This window comes from Gossypium arboreum, chromosome 11 (assembly GCF_025698485.1).
Source record: "Gossypium arboreum isolate Shixiya-1 chromosome 11, ASM2569848v2, whole genome shotgun sequence".
Classification (NCBI taxonomy): domain Eukaryota; kingdom Viridiplantae; phylum Streptophyta; class Magnoliopsida; order Malvales; family Malvaceae; genus Gossypium; species Gossypium arboreum.
Genome location: NC_069080.1, coordinates 28,632,786 through 28,650,332, shown reverse-complemented (window position 1 = coordinate 28,650,332; position 17,547 = coordinate 28,632,786). Strand labels below are relative to the sequence as shown.

The window sequence follows — 17,547 nt, the reverse complement described above, 5'->3', positions numbered from 1 at the left end:
CCAATCTCGTCACCATACACACGTATTGCCCGCACACATAGTGCCGAAAGCAAACTTTCTACACATTCCACTATTTCTTTTACATTCAACAATTATCCTCATTCCATACACATACAATTTCATTTATACATATATATAGCATTCCATTAAACACAATTGCATAGATTTTCCAATCATTTAAGCAATATCAAACATATGTGCTTAATGACTTACCTTGTTTGGGGTAGAATGGTTCCAAATCGGCTACTCGTTTGCTTTCTCCTTTCCTTTGTCCAATCTAGTTTCCCTTTGCTCTTGAGCTTAGTTCAAGCTCAAGTGACCGAATGCTAAGTCTTCCCTTTTCTTCTTGAAGGATCGGCTAAGCTAGGAGGAAGATGAGCCAATATATTTTTTTTTTTTTTCAATTTCCTTTCTTCTATTCGGCCAAGGCACCCAAGGATGAGCAACAAATTTTTCTTCCCCTTTTTCTTCTTTGTTTCTCACGGCAAAAGAGCATCCACACCCATTTTTTTTTGTTTCATCATTATCTTTTTCTTTTTTTATTATTTTATTCTCCCTTACATCATGCACTAGGCCAACATGTCTAGGACATGTTTTCCTTGCCCATCACCTAGTCATGGCCGGCCACTCACCTTAGGAAAAGGGGTTATTTGACATGCAAGGACAACCCTTTTCCCACATGTATTAATAGGCCACCTTACATTTGCCTAGCACATTTCTAAATTTTCTCACATAAGTCCTAATCACTAAAATTCACCTATAATTAGGCAAAAATTCAATAAAGAAATTATCACACATGCATATTCATATATTCAGACAAGAACTATCATACTCAAATAATTTAGTGACTCGGTTTAGCGGTCCCAAACCGGTTTCCGACTAGGGTCACTTTAGGGCTGTCACAACTCTCCCCACTTAAGAAATTTTCGTCCCGAAAATCTTACCGTAAATAGGCTCGGTATCGCTCTTTCTTAGAGTCCTCAAGTTCCCAAGTGGCTCCTTCAATTACGTGTTTATGCCACAACACCTTCACTAATGGGATTTTCTTATTACGCAACTCTTTTACTTCGCACATCGAATGCGAACCGCTCTTCTTCATAACTCAAATTAGGTGAACCTCGACCTCGGATGGAGTAATTACGTGTGTCGGTCGACCTATATCGTCAAGCATCGAGACACGGAAAACGTTAGGATCCTTTCGAGCTCGGGGGTAAAATTAATCGATGCGCCATCGCCCAACTCGTTCGAGATATTTCATACGGACCGATGAACCTCGGACTCAATTTGCCCTTACGGCCAAATCTAAGCACCTTCTTCCGTGGTGAGACTTTGAGAAATACCTTGTCTCCAACCCGATATTCAATGTCTTTTCTTTTCAAACCCGCATACGACTTTTGGCGATCCGGCGCGACTTTCAAACTTTCACGAATTACTCGAACTTTCGCTCGGCATCCTTAATCAAATCAACCCCAAGATTTTGCTTTCACTAAGTTCATCCGAATAATGGGTACGACATTTATGACCGTATAAAGCCTCGTAAGGCGCCATCTTAATACTTGATTGAAAGCTATTGTTGTAAGCGAATTCAATCAAAGGCAAATATCTTTCCCATGAACCACTAAATTCAAGGATGCAACATCTCAACCTATCCTCCAGGATTTGAATTACCCGTTCGGATTGACCATCGGTTTGGGGATGAAAAGCAGTGCTAAAATGCAGCTTGGTACCCCAAGCGTCTTGCAACTCCTTCCAAAATCGCGAGGTAAATCTCGGATCTCTATCCGACACGATGGAAATAGGCACCCCGTGTAGTCTCACAATCTGAGAAACGTACAATTCGGCTAGTTTGTCCATTGAGAAATCCGTACGTACGGGGACAAAGTGAGCCGACTTAGTCAATCTATCTACAAAGACCCAAATCGCATCCTTCTTACTTGCTGACAATGGCAGTCCGGATACAAAGTCCATTGTGACTCGATCCCATTTCCACTCGGGTATCGTGATCGGCTGAAGTAATCCCGATGGCACTTGATGTTCCGCTTTCACTTGTTGACATATTAAACATTTCGAGACAAAATCAGAGATGTCTCGTTTCATACCATACCACCAAAACCGACGTCTCAAATCGTTGTACATCTTCGTACTCCCCGGGTGGATTGCCATTCGCCTCGTTCGAATTATCGAAATAAGTTCCGAATTCTTTGGAACACACAGACGACTTCTGAACCTCAAACAATCGTCATCATCGATTTGAAATTCCGAGTCCTTGTTCGGAACACACTCATCCCATTTTGCAACCAACTCATCATCAACTTTCCGAGCTTCCCAAATTTGATGAGCCAACAATGGTTTGGCCTTTAATTCGGCTACTAACACATTGTCGGGTAGGATAGACAAGTGTACATTCATCGCTCATAAAGCAAACAGTGATTTCTGACTTAAGGCATCTGCAACCACATTAGCCTTTCCCGGGTGATAATCAATGACGAAGCTACTCCAAAAGGATGTTAAGTTCGAATGGACGGAGAAATGTCAGAAAAGTTTCGATCAATTGAAAGCTTATTTGACTGAAGCCCCAATTCTAGTGCGACCCGAATCGGGCAAAGAGTTTGTCATTTATAGTGACGCATCCCTACTTGGGTTGGGTTGCGTATTGATGCAAGAAGGGCGAGTTGTGGCCTATGCGTCGAGACAATTAAAGTCACATGAGAAAAATTATCCAACCCATGATCTCGAATTGGCATAAAATTGTAACACCCCTAACTTGTGACCGTCGCCGGTGTCGGACATGAGGGGTTAACGGCCAAATCCTCTCAAGGTACCAACCAATTTGACATTTCCAATCGGTGGAAAACTGCGTCACCGTCGCCTTAAAAATCATATCTCGAGTTTCAAAACTCGAAACTGGTTTCGTAAATTTTCCCTGAATTTAGACTCACATACCCATCCATGGATTTATTTCTAGAAGTTTTGGTTGGGCCAATTGGTACAGTTTATTAGTTAAAGTCACCCATGTTACAGGGATCGACTGCTCTGACCTTCGCGTGTTACAACTTGAATATCTCTCTGTACAGGGCTTTAATACTGGTGCGTTTGTTTCTAATGAAACTAGACTCAAAATGAAATCTGTACATATAAGGCATGACTCCTAATTCTTTCTGGATAATTTATGGTAAATTTTCAAAGTCGCGACAGGGGACCCAGAAACTGTTCTGGCCCTGTCTCACGAGAACTTTAATATTTCTCAGTATACTGCTCATATGGTCGTTTCGTTTCATCCATATAAAAATAGATTCATCAAGGTTCAATTTCATAATTTACTCACTATTTAATTCTACTTCTACTATTTTTAGTGATTTTTCAATCTCATCTCACTGCTGCTGTCCGCAACAGTTACTGCGATGAGACTATGCCAATTTCATGAATCTTTCCTTGGCCTTAATCATCCATCATACATGACACAAATTATGGCCACCTTATCGAAATTAAAGTTTCTAAGACTCGTGGCTATAAGTTCTAGCATCCCACTCGACGACCACATAGGCCATTTTCACATGGCTTAAAGTTTACAACCCTCAATTCGACAAAATATAATAGCCTATACATGCCAAATGTTCTTCAACAACGAAAACAATACCACAAGATTTCAGCCGGTGTGATGACTTCAACGACGGTCCCGATCACGCAAACAATAAGAGTCCGAGAGACCTAAAATGGGTGACAAGAAAACACCGAGTGAGTTTACAACTCAAGAAGTTATAAGCATTCATCAATCCACCGATAAAGTTACTACAACATGTACAACAAACGAGGCTAGGTACTCATCCATATCGAATCTATATCAGTAATACCTCGGACCTTTCGGTCCAATCTCGTACCAAGTCATACGTCCACATTTCATATTCTACACAACAAGATAATCGAAGCATTTTTACACGTTAACTCATTTTCCAGCACAACCATACAATTTCAATCATCACATAGATTTAAGGCTTGCCAAATTCAATCCCCAAGCATGAACGAATTCTCTATTCGTCATGAGCTCGAGGTACTTACCCGATCCGCTGTCCATACTCAATTCAATGGAGACACACCTCCATATATATAGCGTCACGTACACACGGTGCTTACTACTCGATTTCGCACACTTAGTGCCACGCAATTTAAGCCCGCACACATAGTGCCATACCCTTCGAGCTCGCACACCCAAAGTCTTAGTATTTTTCCAGCATGCACATTTAGTGCCATATATTTCCAAGACGCACACTTAGTGCCATATATTTCAACCGCACACTTAGTGCCAATCTCGTCACCATACACACGTATTGCCCACACACATAGTGCCGAAAGCAAGCTTTCTACACATTCCACTATTTCTTTTACATTCAACAATTATCCTCATTCCATACACATACAATTTCATTTATACATATATATAGCATTCCATTAAACACAATTGCATAGATTTTCCAATCATTTAAGCAATATCAAACATATGTGCTTAATGACTTACCTTGTTTGGGGTAGAATGGTTCCAAATCGGCTACTGCTTGCTTTCTCCTTTCCTTTGTCCAATCTAGTTTCCTTTGCTCTTGAGCTTAGTTCAAGTCAAGTGACCGAATGCTAAGTCTTCCTTTTCTTCTTGAAGGATCGGCTAAGCTAGGAGGAAGATGAGCCAATATTTTTTTTTAATTTCCTTTCTTCTATTCGCCAAGGCACCCAAGGATGAGCAACAAATTTTTCTTCCCTTTTTCTTCTTTGTTTCTCACGGCAAAAGAGCATCCACACCCATTTTTTTTGTTTCATCATTATCTTTTTCTTTTTTATTATTTTATTCTCCTTACATTATGCACTAGGCCAACATGTCTAGGACATGTTTTCCTTGCCCATCACCTAGTCATGGCCGGCCACTCACCTTAGGAAAAGGGGTTATTTGACATGCAAGGACAACCCTTTTCCCACATGTATTAATAGGCCACCTTACATTTGCCTAGCACATTTCTAAATTTTCTCACATAAGTCCTAATCACTAAAATTCACCTATAATTAGGCAAAAAATTCAATAAAGAAATTATCACACATGCATATTCATATATTCAGACAGTAACTATCATACTCAAATAATTTAGTGACTCGGTTTAGCGGTCCCGAAACCGGTTTCCGACTAGGGTCACTTTAGGGCTGTCACATAAACACTTACTAGACACTAAATTCATACAGACATATGAATGAGTCGATCCATGATCAATCAAGGCAATTACATTAGTGGCATAGAGAGAAAATGTACCAGTGATAACATCTGGTGATGATGCATCTTTGCGAGTGCGAATAGCATAAGTTTTGGCTGGCGCTCCAACCTCAGATCTCACTGTAGAGTCCTTTGTCGTACCTTTACTACTAGTCTCATTTCCCATATTTATAGGTGGTCTCCCTCGAACAGCTGTATTGCTAGGTCTTGCATTCTGATATTTGTCTTTCTTAGGTAATTCAGGACAACCCGGATAAAATGATCTTGCGAGCCACATCTAAAGCAAGTTTTGTTGTTCATCTAGTAGTCTCCAAAATGCCGTCTTCCACACTGTTGACACTCGACTTTGTTGGTTCTAACACTACCAACGCTCAATATTGAAGTGGTTTAAGCTTTAAAACTCGTATATTGCTTCCCACGATCTCTATTAGAATACCCCACTGAAGTATTCAGACGATTATACGAATCTCGTGATTTCTTAGATGAAGAGTGATAGAGTGATAAACAAAAAATTATACATATTTTTACCCCATGTTTAATGCATTTTATAGATGATTTCTCATTAGAATTGGTGAATTCGATGCTCTTAATGCGTTAGTTGCATGTTTTGTACTCAGGAGAGCACCAAGAGTCAAAAGGAGCCAAAAACGAGCCAAAAAGGGACAAAATGGACCAAATCGAGAAGATGACACTGCCTAAGCCTTGCCACACGGGTAGCTCACACGCCTGTGTCTTTCGAGGGTGTCAACCAAGGCTTTCACGATTCACACGGCCTAGCCATTGACCCACACAGCCGTATGCAATTTAACGGATCGAACACGGCCTGGCAATCACGTCACACGGCCGTGTCACACGGGCATGTCCCTGCTAAGCCCAAGTTAAGTCCAATTTGGAAAAGGCCACTTTGGAGGGTTTCTAGGCATTCCAAAGCCTATAAATATGCACTAGAGGAGGAGGAAAATGGAGACGGAGAAGAGGGGTAAGGAATTACCCTAAGGAAGCTGATTGATCCATCTCAGAAGCTGGATTCATCATCAAGACTGAAGATCTCTCCTCAATTCCCCTTCAGGAGTTTTAGGTTTCTTTATGTTTTGTTATTTTTATACTTTTCAGATGTACTCTTATTTTATTATGAACTAAACCCCTTAGATACCTAAGGGGAATGAAACCTAATACGAATCTTGTTATTATTTTCTGAATCGTATGATAAATATTTAACTTGTTCTTAATTATGTGTTCTTAATTCTTGTTTTGATATCCCAGGATACTGATTCAAGACACGCTCTTATTCAGAGGAGGAATAGACCCTGTCTAAGAGTACATTTTCCATAATTAAGCGGAGTTGATTACGCGCCTAGAAATAGGGTGACAAGATTTTGCCAGATTAGGGTGAAACCTAATAAGGGGATCCATAGATCGAGTTAATGCAACCCTAGAGTGTTAATTAGAGAAAAGTCTCTGTTATTCAATCTAGGGATTAGACGTTATTAGTCTTGAATAGGGATAATAACATAACTTAGGGATCTCTACGAAACAAGTTGAATGAATAAATCGTCTGATTCGGAGCCAGAATAACAAGTAAAGTCTAGGTGGATTTTTCCTTAGGTATTGTCTCAAGTCAATCGATTTTCCCAAAAGCAATCCCCCAATTCTTTTCTCTGTGTGTTCTTAGTTTAAATAATTAGTTAATTAAAACAAACCCTTTTATTCTTAGGCTAGATAATAAAAAGATAGTTATTACTAGTACTTTTGGTTCCCTTGGGTACGATATCTTGATCTTGCCATTACTATAATATTGTTCGATAGGTACGCTTGCCTTTTCGTCATGATAATAGTTAGTCTAGGTTTGATCTTCATTATAAATATTTATTACTTGTTACGAATCACGCGATCAAGTTCTTGGCGCCGTTGCCGGGGAATTGAAATATTGGGAACACTAAATTTTTAGTACTTTAGCCATTTATTTTTCTTGCAATTTTATTTTATTTTATTATTTATTAATTTACTTTTTCTCTCTCTTGGCAGGTTTTTATAGTTTATGACTAGAAGAAACCCGTCCGGACCATTAGTTTTTGACGAAGAAATCGATCGTACAATTTGCAAAAATCAAAGAGAAATAAAGCGTAGCTTACGATACACGGAGAACGAGCGAGAATACGATACTCAAACCCCAACCGACGAGATGGCTAAAAACCAAGGCAATCAGCTACCTCCTGTAATTGCGGCTAATCAAAATCCTGCTCCACGTACTATGTATGATTATGCTAAACATTCTTTAACAGGAACTGGATCTAGCATAGTTAGACCTGCTGTAGCTGCAAATACTTTTGAATTAAAACCTAACACTATTCAAATGATACAACAGTTTGTTCAATTTGATGGTTTGTAAGATGAAGATCCCAACGCTCACTTAGCAAATTTCCTGGAATTTTGCGATACATTCAAAATCAATGGCGTTTCTAATGATTCCATTCGTCTTCGATTATTTTCCTTTTCACTAAAAAAAAAGCTAAATAGTGGTTGAACTCGTTACCACGAGGGTCTATCATTACTTGGGAACAAATGACCTAGAAATTTTTACTAAAATATTTTCCGTCGGCTAAAACGACTAAATTACGTAATGATATCTCTTCTTTTGTGCAGATGGATTTAGAAACACTTTACGATGCATGGGAGAGGTACAAGGACTTACTGAGAAGGTGCCCTCACCATGGGTTGCCGCTTTGGCTTCAAGTACAAACATTCCACAATGGTTTGAATCCCTCAACTCGGCAAATGGTTGACGTAACTGCTGGCGGAACCATCAACAACAAAACACCTGAAGAGGCTTATGAATTCATTAAAGAAATGTCACTGAATAACTATCAGTGGCAAGTCATGAGGACTAAGCCAACAAAAATACCCGGCGTTTATAACGTCGACTCAGTTACTATGCTATCAAATCAGGTAGAACTTCTCAATAAAAAGATTGATAGTTTTCTTGGTTCTACGCAGGTACATCCAGTAATGAGGTATGACTCAAATGGCGGAGGTGTGCATACAAAATACCAATCCTTCAATCCTACAACTGAAGAAGAACAAGTCAACTATATGGGTAACAATAACTTCCGATCGCAAAATAACCCATATAGTAATACCTATAATGCAGGTTGTAGGAACCACCCAAATTTCTCTTGGGGTGGTCAAGGGAATCAAAAGCCACAAAATCCTCAGGGTTTTCAACAGCTACCTTATCAACAAGAGAATAAATCGAACGTTGAGGAGATGCTTTCAAAATTTATATCAATGTCAGAAACCCATTTCCAAAATACCGAGACAGCACTTAAGAATCAACAAGCATCGATCCAAGGACTAGAAACTCAGATAAGCCAGCTTTCTAAACTAATCTCGGAAAGACCACCAGGAAATTTATTTAGTAATACCAAATCCAGAGAGCATGTCAAAGCAGTTACACTAAGGAGTAGGAAAGTGTTAGCGGAATCTGAAAAAAAGTTAGCACAAGAAGCCGTGGAAAACGAAATGAGGGAAGAAAAACCTGAAAATAGTGACAAACTAGTACCGGAGGAATATTCATCACCGGTTCCATATCCAGAAAAATAAAAAAAAGATCGCATTGATGCACAATTCGGTAAGTTTCTTGAACTTTTTAAGCAATTACATATCAACTTACCTTTTCTTGAAGCTATCTCGCAGATGCCTACATACGCAAAATTTTTGAAGGAGCTTTTAACAAATAAAGGGAAGTTTGAGGACTTATCTATAGTAGAACTCAACGAGGAGTGCTCCACCATACTCCAAAATAAGCTCCCAACCAAACTAAAAGATCCAGGAAGTTTTACTATCCCTTGCTTAATTGGTAATCTGAATATTGAAAAAGCACTAGTTGATTTAGGCGCTAGTATTAATTTGATACCCTATAAAATGTTCAAACAACTTGGTCTTGGGGAACCTAAACCCACTAGGATGAGTATTCAATTAGCCGATAGATCTGTTAAATATCCCAGGGGTATTATAGAAGACGTACTCGTAAAAGTAGATAAATTTATATTCCCTGTTGATTTTGTTGTGCTTGACATGGATGAAGATGTGGAAGTACCCTTAATTTTAGGGTGCCCATTCCTAGCCACTGCTAAAGCCGTGATTGACGTGGGTGACGGTAAATTGGTACTTAGAGTAGGTGACGAGGAAATGATCTTTAAAATTTATGATGCTATGAGATTCTCTAAGGAACAAGATGATTCATGTTATATCATTGACTCTATTAATCATATTACTCAAGACTCTTTTCAGGAAATTGTACAAGAGGAGACGACAGAACTGTGTCAAGCTCAAGACGAGGAGATAGGTGAGGAACCTAATAACCATCCGTCAAGACAAGTAGAATATGAGGGTATTATGATCAACGATGAACTCAAGCAAAAACCCTCGATTGAGGAGCCTCCAAAATTGGAACTTAAACAATTACCAAACCATTTAGAATATGCATTCCTTGGAAATAATTCTACATTACCAGTTATTATTGCTTCTAATTTGCAACCCAAGGAGAAAGAGGAATTAATCCAAGTATTAAAATAACATAAGAAGGCCATAGCATGGAAAATTTCTGACATTAAAGGAATCAGTCCTTCTTTTTGCACCCACAAAATTTTAATGGAAGATAAATACAAACTATGTGTGCAAGCTCAAAGATGTTTGAACCCCAACATGAAGGAAGTTGTAAAAGCTGAGGTAATTAAACTTTTAGATGCTGGAATTGTTTATCCTATTTCTGATAGTTCTTGGGTAAGTCCAGTGCAGATTGTCCCCAAGAAATGAGGCATGACGGTTGTGACCAACGAGAAGAATGAGCTAATCCCAACAAGAATGGTTACAGGATAAAGAGTTTGCATAGACTGCAGGAAACTAAATGACACCACAAGAAAAGATCACTTCCCCTTGCCATTCATTGACCAAATGTTAGAAAGATTATTTGAACACATGTATTACTGCTTCCTAGACGGACTCTCTGGTTACTTCCAAATCCCAATACCTCCTGAAGATCAAGAAAAGACAACATTCACATGCCCATATGGTACGTTCGCTTATCGTAGAATGCCTTTTGGATTATGTAATGCCCCTACTACTTTTCAGTGCTGTATGATAGCTATATTCGACGAGCTCGTGGAAGATATCATGGAAGTCTTCATGGATGATTTTTCGGTATTCGGTAACTCTTTCCATCTCTGCCTTAAAAATTTAAATCCAGTTTTAATAAGATGTAAAGAAACAAACCTTGTGCTTAACTGGGAGAAATGTCACTTCATGGTTTAAGAAGGTATTGTACTAGGGCATAAAATTTCTAGTAAAGGGATTGAGGTGGATAAATTTAAAGTAGAAACAATCGAGAAATTACCACCTCCTAGTTCAGTTAAGGCTATTAGAAGCTTTTTAGGACATGCTGGTTTTTATAGAAGATTCATTAAGGATTTTTCTAAAATAGCTAAGCCTTTAACTAAATTGCTAGAAAAAGATATACCTTTTAACTTCGATCAGGAATGTTTAGAAACATTTAATACTTTAAAGGATAAATTAATTAATGCTCCAATTATAATTGCACCTGATTGGTACTTGCCATTTGAACTAATGTGTGATGCGAGTGATTTTGCAGTAGGTATAGTACTGGGATAGCGAAGAGACAAGCATTTTCAACCTATCTATTACGCCAGCAAAACCTTAATGGCTGCACTAGAAAACTATACTACTACGGAAAAAGAGTTGCTAGCTGTGGTTTTTACTTTTGATAAATTTCGATCATATCTTATATTGTCTAAAGTTGTTGTTTACACTGACCATTCTGCCCTTCGCTATCTTTTAACTAAAACTGATGTAAAACCTCGACTCATCCGATGGATTCTCCTTTTGCAGGAATTTGACTTGGAAATTCAAGACAAGAAAGGTGCTGAAAATCTAGCAGCTGATCATCGTCCAGGCTCGAGAAAACCAATACCAGAGAACTAGATGACGTGGAAATAAATGATTCATTCCCTGAAGAATAATTTTTTGCTATATCTAACTCCGAGGTACCTTGGTTTGAAGACATCGTGAATTTTTTAGCTGCTAACATTATCCCAAAAGGGTTAACACACCAGCAAAAGAAGCGATTCTTTAATGATGTAAAAAACTACTTTTGGGACGATCCATTTTGTTTTCAGATGTGCGAGATCAAGTCATCAAGATGCGTTACAGGATCAGAAATATCAAAAATATTGGAACACTGCCACTCAGGGCCAACCGGAGGACACTATAGTGGAACAAAGACCGCACACAAAATACTTGAATCAGGTTTTTATTGGCCTTCGTTATTCAAAGACGCTATCAGGTATGTTACTTAATGTGACAAATGCCAACGGACAAGTAACATATCTAAACGTGATGAAATGCCTCAAAACTATATGCTTTCTTGTGAAATATTTGACATGTGGGGTATCGATTTTATGGGCCCATTCCCCAGTTCATTTGGAAATAAATATATCTTAGTAGCAGTTGACTACATGTCCAAATGGGTAGAAGCTCAAGCTCTACCTACTAATGATGCTAAAGTGGTAGTACGTTTCCTTAAAAAACTCTTTTCGAGATTCAGAACACCTAGAGCAATTATCAACGACAGGGGCACTCATTTTTGTAATACCCAATTTGAAAAAACTCTTAAGAAATACGAAGTTCATCATAGAACGACCACCCAATACCATCCTCAAACTAATGGACAAGTTGCAACAGCAAACCAAGAACTCAAACGGATCCTTGAAAAAACGGTAGAATCAAACAGAAAAGACTGGGCAACAAAAATAGACGATGCCTTATGGGCTTACAGAACCGCTTTTAAGACTCCTATAGGGACATCACCTTACAGACTTGTTTATGGAAAAAGTTTTCATCTCCTACTCGAACTAGAGCATAAAGTTTTTTGGGCTATTAAATTTCTAAACCTTGATCCCGAACTTGCAAGAAAAAATAAGTTGATGCACTTGAACGAGCTAGATGAATGGCGAGCCAATGCATACGAAAATTCACGCCTATACAAGGAAGCAACAAAGCGGCGCCATGACGTTCGTTTAAAGCAACGGAAACAATTTAAAGTTGGAGATCTTACCTTACTATACAACTCAAGACTCAAATTGTTTCCCGGGAAACTAAAATCAGGATGATCAGGACCCTTCGTAATTCAATCTGTTCATCCATATGGCACGATAGAGGTTAGTCACCCATCATATGGTACTTTCAAAGTAAACGGACAACGTCTCAAACTTTATAATGGTGAGGATTTTAAAGTCGATGGAGAGGAGCTACGACTCCACAAACTGCCCTGAGTATACTAACAAGGTAACAGTCGAGCTTAGACTATAAACAAGTGTTTCTCGGGAGACAAACCGAGTACTAACCACTTTAAATTATTTTAAATTCAAGTTTTAAACATTTAGGTCACTAACAGAGTATTTGAAGCACATGTTCCCAGCACCACACAGCCGGTAACACGGTCGTTCTTAAGGCCGTGTGCCCAACATGGAGGGAAACATGTTCATGCAATATGGCCGTACGAAAACAGGGTAAATGATTTCCCCAAAACATGGGATGCGATAAATCCCCACGGCCGTGCGAGATGGTCGTGGGTAAACTTGATACGTACACGAGCGTAGGAATGGAAAACCACGGGTGTGCCAGGGACAAGGCTCGATTCTGTTTCTTCGACACAGGCGTGTGGATAAAAATACACGAGCGTGGTACCTTAACATGGGTAGGAGAGAAGCGAACAACGCTAGGCACGACCATGCAATATGACCATGTACGACACACGCCCAAGACACACGGGCGTGGGAGAATAGCCAAGCATGGCCTAAAATTGCAAAATTCAAAACATACGGGCTCACCCTCATAAGTACATGGGCGTGGCCCTAGGCCGTGTGGCCCTCCCCTATATAAGCAAATCACTGTTCATTTTCTTCTTCCTTTCAAAAGCCCTAGCCGAAATCTCCCCTTCTCCACTCCCTGATCCCTATTCTCAGCCACCACTACCCTCTCGTCCAGTTCATGTGGCAGCTTCATATGCTAACATCTTTGAGCACCTCACCCGATTCGAGCTTCAGTGTTTTCAAAATTTGACAACATTGATGCTACTCTACAGCAGAGTTGTCAGCACCTTCCCATCTCATCGCCAGTCCCGCCTCGCGAACCATCCAGCGATGAAGATGTTTAGAAATATTTATTTATTATTTTCTGTTTTTACTTATTATTGAAACTATTTCTATTATTAGATTTTAGAAATTTATTTTTATTCTTTATTTCAGTTATTTCTTTTCGAATCCTTATACTTCCTAATATCTCCTAAAAAGTTCCTGATTTTATCACTGTTATATAGAACTTCTAAGCTCATCATCACATAGGAACTACAACTCCACTGAGGAAGGTTCTCCACGACTGCCATGTCCTGCTCGACCACGACCATAGCTACCACTAGATATAATATTCTTTTGGCGTAAGACTTATGGCCTATGAACCTCTACGACTGCCGGAGCATCCTCCTCTACTCTCAAATTGATCACACTCCAAAACTCTAAGTTCAAAGAATTCATCATACAGGAAGTTTCACTTCTCTCCCTATATTATTTTTATTCTCTAACATCTATCATTGTACATTGAGGGAAATGTACATCTTAAGTGTAGGGGGTATTTATTTCACTATCAGAAAAAGATCCTGAATAATCACCTTGTTCTCATGAAAAACTCGCATATCATGTTTAGGATAAATTTTAATTGATTTATGATTTTGATTGATATATCTTGAATTAAAACATAGGGATTTATGCATTGATTATTTAAACTTTAAGACATTAGAGAATCAAGCATGATAAGTTGATTTTTAAGAAATTAAATTATAGGTTGTTTCCCCAAGTATAGGTATTACTTTGAATTAGAATTCACGAGTCTAAACATCAAAAAGCCATAATTTTTTGTGAGATTTTTGAGCCTTTTGAGCATCTATTCATCCTTTCATGCTCACTTTTATTATTGCTTTGAGTGCTTCAGTATTGAACTGTTATTCTAGAACTTGCTTGATTATGCATGTCGAGACCACACCATTTGATTTGATATATCAAAATGATTAAGGCACTTAGGATTAACCCACTCATGCCATGAAAAGCCTACCTCCACGATTAACCCCTAGTAAACCCCCTTGAGCCCAATAAACCAATTCTTGTATTACTCTTAATATTAACCTTTAACCCATTATTGTTGAAATCCCCTAAATTAATCCCTATTTTTGTCGAGATTTGAGTTGAATGGATTGCTTAGCTATGTTTTGTTCTTGATATTTATTCTATATTATTTAACTTATTCTTAATTAAAAAAACACAACTATGTATGCATATCTGTAATTTCATATTCTGAGAGAAGCTCTGTTATACGCAAGTGAAGATTAACTCTTTTTCTAGTTAGGCAACTTTTCAATTCAATCTCGATTCTAACCCTTTCTTTCAGCTTGTGACCACACCCCCTAACCAAGCCTCATTACAACCCTCTAAAGACCTTTTGATTGATGTATTATCTTAAAATTAAAGTGGTGGAGATTTGATTTTCATGCAAGCCTATGGTAATGACTTTCCATTATTGACTATTGAGTGCTTCCTTTATTGTCCTTAAAATACCTCGAGTGATTTGAGTGAATCTTTAGTAAGAATGTAAAACTCTGTGATATTCTAAATTAAAGGTAATTACTTTGATGAGGGAAGACACCTATATTTTCGAGATAAAATGCTCAACTTGGAATGGTTGAAACTTTTATGTTCTTTTAGTTAAATTCTCAATGTATGATTACCTATGGATTAATTTGAGATATTATTGATAGAAATTATAAGTTGAGAAGGATTTATTTTGATTATGAGTTGAGAATTTTGCTTGAGGACAAGTAAATGCTTAAGTGTGGGGGTATTTGATAAACCATAAATTATACATATTTTTCCCCATGTTTAATGCATTTTATAGATGATTTCTCAATAGAATTGGTGAATTCGATGCTCCTAATGCTTTAATTTCATGTTTTGTACTCAGGAGAGCACCAAGAGTCAAAAGAAGCCAAAAAGGGACAAAACGGACCAAATCGAGAAGATGACACGGCCTGAGCCTTGCCACACGGGTAGCTCACATGCCCGTGTCTTTCGAGGGTGTCGACCAAGGCTTTCACGATTCACACGGCTTGGCCATTGACCTACACGGCCGTGTGCAATTTAATAGATCGAACACGGCCTGGCAATCACGTCACATGGCCTTGTCACACGGGCGTGTCCCTGCGGAGCCTAAGTTAAGTCCAATTTGAAAATGGCCACTTTTGAGGGTTTCAAGGCATTCCAAAGCCTATAAATACGCACTAGAGGAGGAGGAAAGGGGAGACGGAGAAGAGGGGTAAGGAATTACCCCAAGGAAGCCGATTGATCCATCTCAGAAGCCAGATTCATCATCAAGACTAAAGATCTCTCCTCAATTCCCCTTCAGGAGTTTTGGGTTTTCTTTATGTTTTGTTATTTTTATACTTTTGAGATGTACTCTTATTTTATTATGAACTAAACCCTTTAGATACCTGAGGGGAATGAAACTTAAGACGGATATTGTTATTATTTTCTGAATCGTATGATAAATATTTAACTTGTTCTTAATTATGTGTTCTTAATTCTTGTTTTGATATCCCAGGATACTGATTCAAGACACGCTCTTATTCAGAGGAGGAATGGACCCTGTCTAAGAGTACATTTTCCATAATTAATCGGAGTTGATTGCGTGCCTAGAAATAGGGTGACAAGATTTTGCTGGATTAGGGTGAAACCTAATAAGGGGATCCATAGATCGAGTTAATGCAACCCTAGAGTGTTAATTAGAGAAAAGTCTTAGTTATTCAATTTAGGAATTAGACGTTATTAGTCTTGAATAGGGATAATAACATAACTAGGGGATCTCTACGGAACAAGTTGAATGAATAAATCGTCCGATTCGGAGCCAGAATAACAAGTAAAGTCTAGGTGGATTTTTCCTTAGGTATTGTCTCAAGTCAATCGATTTTCCCAAAAGCAATTCCCCACTTCTTTTCTCTGTACGTTCTTAGTTTAAATAATTAGTTAATTAAAACAAACCCTTTTATTTTTAGGGTAGATAATAAAAAGACAGTTATTACTAGTACTTTTGGTTCCCTTGGGTACGATATCCCAGTCTTGCCATTTGTAACGCCCCGTACCCGAGACCGTTTCTGGAGTCGAACATGAGGTGTTAACGGACTTAATTCATTAATTAAACAGCTCATACAATTCATTTTAAAATTTCCAGACAAGCTGGCTAACTGCATCACAGTCGCTTTAAAAATCATATCTCGAGTTACAAAACTCAAAATCCAATTCTGTAAATTTTTCCTAAAACTAGACTCATATATCTATCTACTAATTTTTTTCTAGAATTTTTGGTTGGGCCAATTAGTACAGTTTATTAGTTAAAGTCTCCCCTATTTCAGGGTTCAACTACTGTGACCTCTATGTATTACGAATCAGATATCTCCCTGTACAGAGCTTCAATGACTATACTGTTTGTCTCTAATAAAACTAGACTCAATAAAGAATCTGTACATATAAATTATGACTTCTAATTATCTTTGTAAAATTTATGGTGAATTTTCAAAGTCAGAACAGGGGATCCAGAAATCGCTCTGGCCCTATTTCACAAAAAATTAAACATCTCATAAAATATAGCTCATATACCTGTTTCGCTTCTTCCATATGAAAATAGACTCATCAAGCTTCGATTCCATAACTTATTCATTATTTAATTTCATTTCTACTATTTTTAGTGATTTTTCAAATTCACGTCACTACTGTTGTCTGAATCTATTTTATGGTAAATTTTACCTATTTCATGGTTTCCATGGATTAGCTAGCAATTTGACATACATAACACCAAATATGATCATGATTAGCCATTCCAATGGCTAATCATTACCAAGCATTTCCATACCACTCAATAACCATATCATAAGACCATATATACAAAATGATTATAATGCTATACATGCCATACTCAAAATATACAAGCCATTATGCCAAGATAGTATACGGATAGTGTGAGCGAGCCTCCGACCGTTCCCGATTTTCGAGCTGGCTTGTCAAAACTACAAGGAATGAAAAGGAGGGAGTAAGCATAAATGCTTAATAAGTTCACATGCAAATAGTAAGTAACATAATCATATAAGCAAACATAAAACATCATTTGCATAATCATCACCAAGACAT

General features: G+C 38.2%; 1 non-coding gene across 1 annotated transcript; it reads right to left on the bottom strand.

Annotated features, from left to right (window-relative positions):
• Positions 1 to 7,858: 7,858 nt before the first annotated feature.
• LOC128284853 (small nucleolar RNA R71) lies at positions 7,859 to 7,965 on the bottom strand. Its single transcript, XR_008275273.1, has one exon. It is a non-coding gene; the product is annotated as a small nucleolar RNA R71 (small nucleolar RNA).
• Positions 7,966 to 17,547: the final 9,582 nt, after the last annotated feature.